This window comes from Pinus tabuliformis, chromosome X (assembly GCF_031772625.1).
Source record: "Pinus tabuliformis cultivar Carrire ecotype Pingquan chromosome X, CPIR1, whole genome shotgun sequence".
In the NCBI taxonomy this organism is placed as follows: Eukaryota; Viridiplantae; Streptophyta; class Pinopsida; order Pinales; family Pinaceae; genus Pinus; species Pinus tabuliformis.
Window position 1 is genome coordinate 1,098,046,495 of NC_142308.1, and position 6,369 is coordinate 1,098,052,863.

Genomic DNA, 6,369 nt, shown 5'->3' on the forward strand with positions numbered 1-6,369 from the left:
ACATCTGTGAGTGGAAAAGACGCTCCCCTTCCTCTGGATTTTCGGGCTCATCTTTCTGGATCTTGGCGGTGGCAACAGTGGCGCTGGGATCCGCATCAATGATCTGCTTCCCTTTGCCATTCCCCTTGTCGAGTTCTGGCTCAGGGTCAGAACATGCATCTGATTCGGAAGCCTTCAACTCGGCCACCAACGACTGCTTGGTCCGACACTCACTTGTGTCATGAGTGGGACTCCTGTGGAACTCACACCACTCTCCTGTGTCCTTCTTCGGCTTCATGGTGTTGTTCTTTTCTTGCGGCTTCGACGAGTTGTCTTGGGTCACCCCGCCTTGGCTTTGTCCTTTGGGCTTCGGATTTGCAGATCCAAAGTCTCGCTTCTTCTGTTTGAACTTTTGCTCGATTTTGACAACGTATCGGTATGCTGTGCCGAGTGAGGAGATGTTCAAGAACACCATCTCTTCCTGGATGTATCTGTGCAGGCATCCACGGTATTTGAGCACCAGATGCAGCTCAGAATCTTTGATACCCAACTGTGTGCGAAGGGTATGAAAAATGTTTGTGAACTCCGGCACATCTTGGTCTCGTCCCTGCCGCAGTGTGGTCCATTTGATGTATTTGTCCTCATAGCTTCCGACAGGGTAGTACTGCTCTTTGATGGCATCCCGGAAGTCAGTCCAAGTGGGTGCGGCTGAAAACAGTGAGCCTGTACTTTCATCCTTCTGCTCGCAGTAGGTTTCCCACCAGTCCTTGACGTGGGGGGCTGCTTTGAGAAGAGCGAAAACAATCTTTTCCCGACTTGAAAATTCGTGAACAGAAAAATACCCATCTAGCAGATTTAACCATTTATCTACGGCATCTGCGTCCATTTGACCCTCGAAGATGGGGATTTCAAAATTAACTTGTACCTTGAACGGCGTGGCGTTTCCAGAGTCGCTGTTGGAAGCCGATGCGTCGCCTCTGGGTAGCCACTGAAGGATCTGCGCAAAGCTATCCATCATCGCGTTCCTTTGCCGCTCGAGTGCTTCTTCGAGCAAGATTTTGATAGGATCTCCTGCCCCCTCGTCTTTCTTCTCATCCGCCATGGGAGGCCGTCGGGATTTGCGAGGCTGGTCTTGCAAAGGTTCGACCAGTTCAAGCCCTAACTCCTTATATCCCGACCTCGTTGGGGACATGCAAAGAAAAACAGAGAAAAAGCAGACCGCTCCGATACCACTGATCCGGATTTAAACAGGAACGCAATAGATTACAGAGATAACCATAAATACAGAGATACGATAACCATAAAAACAGAGATGCAGCGGAAATAATACTTCATTTCATTAATGGAAAATACCGAAATATGCTTACAACCAGAAATGGAAATAAACCAGCTAGGGCGATGGTAGCTATCTCTGAGAAGAGATGTGCGGCTACATGCCTCTGAACTGTTCCGAACTATATTACAATGAGGCTCGAAGGCCTATTTATTGTTGAGAAACAATGGAAAACCCTTCACATCCCGAAACCTAACCCTAGAAGATGAAACGCCAAATTGTGGGCCCCGTTTGGGTAAATTGGTACATCAATTTCCCGGGGTCGTAACTTTGGCATACGATCTCCGTTTGACGCGTACGATAGCTCGTTAGAAAGATCTATCCGAGAACTACCACTTTGGGAAGGGCAACATCGGTCCATGGACCCATGTTGCCCCCAAATTTCCCAAAAAACGTCGTTTAGGGCCTCAAAACGGCTCCGGAAGTTCAGGACCCGAAAAACTGCTAAAAATAGTAAACTGTGCTACAATTTAGGAAACTGAAAAGGCTGAAAGAGACAGTTATGGGGGTCCAAATGGGTTGGTGGGTGGCCACCAACATCCACCTGGATCATTCCTCCCCCCTTAGGAAGCAATGGTCCCCATTGCGTTGAGTTCCTCCATCTGCTGAACTTGTCCTGCAATCTCTGATGTGTCCAGTGATGGTCGGAAGCACGGTCGCCGATGGTCCACATTGAACATTTGGTGCAGGCGAAGGAATGGAGGAATGATGTGCTCCAAAGCATTGTTCCCCATAGCCTTGGTACCGCTGTAAGGACCATGTCGGAGTGATCTGAGCTTCTGATGGGTTCTGGTAAGGCGTTCTTTCTGTCGATGCAACCAGACTTTGTTGCCCCCCTGAAACTTGTGTGGTACCCATGTGGGTGAGGAGAAGTTGTTCCTGTGTTCTGTCATGACCGTATCCCTTTTCTGCTGCTGCTGTGTATAGGAACCCTTTGCAGGGGTCATGGATGTAGCAACGATCTTCCCCTTACTTTGGGAGTGAACCAGACAGATGAATTTCCTGGTCTGTGATATGAGCTTGCTGCCTTTCTTGGTAGTGATCAAAGATGTGGCGGTAGGTGGGGCTACCTCCGGTATCCTGTATAATGAATTATTCAAAGAAATAATGACAGCACGAGGCCTTGACTCATACACAGCATGTCGCCTCCACAAGTATGGTTGGCCTAATAATACATCGCAAACATCCAGAGGTGTAACATCACACAATACCTCGTCTGTGAAGGGCTTGATGCTGTAGGGAAGGCGGCACTGCTGGCGAACTTTCAGATCTCGTCCTTCGTGAAGCCACCCGATACTGTACGGCTGCGGATGCGGTGTAGTCGGTAGGCCCAACCGCTTCACGACCTCTGCTGAAATGAGGTTCTTTTGGCTGCCACTGTCGACAATGAATTGCAGCGGCGAACCCTTCACCCACATCTGTGAGTGGAAAAGACGCTCCCCTTCCTCTGGATTTTCGGGCTCATCTTTCTGGATCTTGGCGGTGGCAACAGTGGCGCTGGGATCCGCATCAATGATCTGCTTCCCTTTGCCATTCCCCTTGTCGAGTTCTGGCTCAGGGTCAGAACATGCATCTGATTCGGAAGCCTTCAACTCGGCCACCAACGACTGCTTGGTCCGACACTCACTTGTGTCATGAGTGGGACTCCTGTGGAACTCACACCACTCTCCTGTGTCCTTCTTCGGCTTCATGGTGTTGTTCTTTTCTTGCGGCTTCGACGAGTTGTCTTGGGTCACCCCGCCTTGGCTTTGTCCTTTGGGCTTCGGATTTGCAGATCCAAAGTCTCGCTTCTTCTGTTTGAACTTTTGCTCGATTTTGACAACGTATCGGTATGCTGTGCCGAGTGAGGAGATGTTCAAGAACACCATCTCTTCCTGGATGTATCTGTGCAGGCATCCACGGTATTTGAGTACCAGATGCAGCTCAGAATCTTTGATACCCAACTGTGTGCGAAGGGTATGAAAAATGTTTGTGAACTCCGGCACATCTTGGTCTCGTCCCTGCCGCAGTGTGGTCCATTTGATGTATTTGTCCTCATAGCTTCCGACAGGGTAGTACTGCTCTTTGATGGCATCCCGGAAGTCAGTCCAAGTGGGTGCGGCTGAAAACAGTGAGCCTGTACTTTCATCCTTCTGCTCGCAGTAGGTTTCCCACCAGTCCTTGACGTGGGGGGCTGCTTTGAGAAGAGCGAAAACAATCTTTTCCCGACTTGAAAATTCGTGAACAGAAAAATACCCATCTAGCAGATTTAACCATTTATCTACGGCATCTGCGTCCATTTGACCCTCGAAGATGGGGATTTCAAAATTAACTTGTACCTTGAACGGCGTGGCGTTTCTAGAGTCGCTGTTGGAAGCCGATGCGTCGCCTCTGGGTAGCCACTGAAGGATCTGCGCAAAGCTATCCATCATCGCGTTCCTTTGCCGCTCGAGTGCTTCTTCGAGCAAGATTTTGATAGGATCTCCTGCCCCCTCGTCTTTCTTCTCATCCGCCATGGGAGGCCGTCGGGATTTGCGAGGCTGGTCTTGCAAAGGTTCGACCAGTTCAAGCCCTAACTCCTTATATCCCGACCTCGTTGGGGACATGCAAAGAAAAACAGAGAAAAAGCAGACCGCTCCGATACCACTGATCCGGATTTAAACAGGAACGCAATAGATTACAGAGATAACCATAAATACAGAGATACGATAATCATAAAAACAGAGATGCAGCGGAAATAATACTTCATTTCATTAATGGAAAATACCGAAATATGCTTACAACCAGAAATGGAAATAAACCAGCTAGGGCGATGGTAGCTATCTCTGAGAAGAGATGTGCGGCTACATGCCTCTGAACTGTTCCGAACTGTATTACAATGAGGCTCGAAGGCCTATTTATTGTTGAGAAACAATGGAAAACCCTTCACATCCCGAAACCTAACCCTAGAAGATGAAACGCCAAATTGTGGGCCCCGTTTGGGTAAATTGGTACATCAATTTCCCGGGGTCGTAACTTTGGCATACGATCTCCGTTTGACGCGTACGATAGCTCGTTAGAAAGATCTATCCGAGGACTACCACTTTGGGAAGGGCAACATCGGTCCATGGACCCATGTTGCCCCCAGATTTCCCAAAAAACGTCGTTTAGGGCCTCAAAACGGCTCCGGAAGTTCAGGACCCGAAAAACTGCTAAAAATAGTAAACTGTGCTACAATTTAGGAAACTGAAAAGACTGAAAGAGACAGTTGTGGGGGTCCAAATGGGTTGGTGGGTGGCCACCAACATCCACCTGGATCATTCCTCCCCCCTTAGGAAGCAATGGTCCCCATTGCGTTGAGTTCCTCCATCTGCTGAACTTGTCCTGCAATCTCTGATGTGTCCAGTGATGGTCGGAAGCACGGTCGCCGATGGTCCACATTGAACATTTGGTGCAGGCGAAGGAATGGAGGAATGATGTGCTCCAAAGCATTGTTCCCCATAGCCTTGGTACCGCTGTAAGGACCATGTCGGAGTGATCTGAGCTTCTGATGGGTTCTGGTAAGGCGTTCTTTCTGTCGATGCAACCAAACTTTTTTTGCCCCCTTGAAACTTGTGTGGTACCCATGTGGGTGAGGAGAAGTTGTTCCTGTGTTCTGTCATGACCGTATCCCTTTTCTGCTGCTGCTGTGTATAGGAACCCTTTGCAGGGGTCATGGATGTAGCAACGATCTTCCCCTTACTTTGGGAGTGAACCAGACAGATGAATTTCCTGGTCTGTGATATGAGCTTGCTGCCTTTCTTGGTAGTGATCAAAGATGTGGCGGTAGGTGGGGCTACCTCCGGTATCCTGTATAATGAATTATTCAAAGAAATAATGACAGCACGAGGCCTTGACTCATACACAGCATGTCGCCTCCACAAGTATGGTTGGCCTAATAATACATCGCAAACATCCAGAGGTGTAACATCACACAATACCTCGTCTGTGAAGGGCTTGATGCTGTAGGGAAGGCGGCACTGCTGGCGAACTTTCAGATCTCGTCCTTCGTGAAGCCACCCGATACTGTACGGCTGCGGATGCGGTCTAGTCGGTAGGCCCAACCGCTTCACGACCTCTGCTGAAATGAGGTTCTTTTGGCTGCCACTGTCGACAATGAATTGCAGCGGCGAACCCTTCACCCACATCTGTGAGTGGAAAAGACGCTCCCCTTCCTCTGGATTTTCGGGCTCATCTTTCTGGATCTTGGCGGTGGCAACAGTGGCGCTGGGATCCGCATCAATGATCTGCTTCCCTTTGCCATTCCCCTTGTCGAGTTCTGGCTCAGGGTCAGAACATGCATCTGATTCGGAAGCCTTCAACTCGGCCACCAACGACTGCTTGGTCCGACACTCACTTGTGTCATGAGTGGGACTCCTGTGGAACTCACACCACTCTCCTGTGTCCTTCTTCGGCTTCATGGTGTTGTTCTTTTCTTGCGGCTTCGACGAGTTGTCTTGGGTCACCCCGCCTTGGCTTTGTCCTTTAGGCTTCGGATTTGCAGATCCAAAGTCTCGCTTCTTCTGTTTGAACTTTTGCTCGATTTTGACAACGTATCGGTATGCTGTGCCGAGTGAGGAGATGTTCAAGAACACCATCTCTTCCTGGATGTATCTGTGCAGGCATCCACGGTATTTGAGCACCAGATGCAGCTCAGAATCTTTGATACCCAACTGTGTGCGAAGGGTATGAAAAATGTTTGTGAACTCCGGCACATCTTGGTCTCGTCCCTGCCGCAGTGTGGTCCATTTGATGTATTTGTCCTCATAGCTTCCGACAGGGTAGTACTGCTCTTTGATGGCATCCCGGAAGTCAGTCCAAGTGGGTGCGGCTGAAAACAGTGAGCCTGTACTTTCATCCTTCTGCTCGCAGTAGGTTTCCCACCAGTCCTTGACGTGGGGGGCTGCTTTGAGAAGAGCGAAAACAATCTTTTCCCGACTTGAAAATTCGTGAACAGAAAAATACCCATCTAGCAGATTTAACCATTTATCTACGGCATCTGCGTCCATTTGACCCTCGAAGATGGGGATTTCAAAATTAACTTGTACCTTGAACGGCGT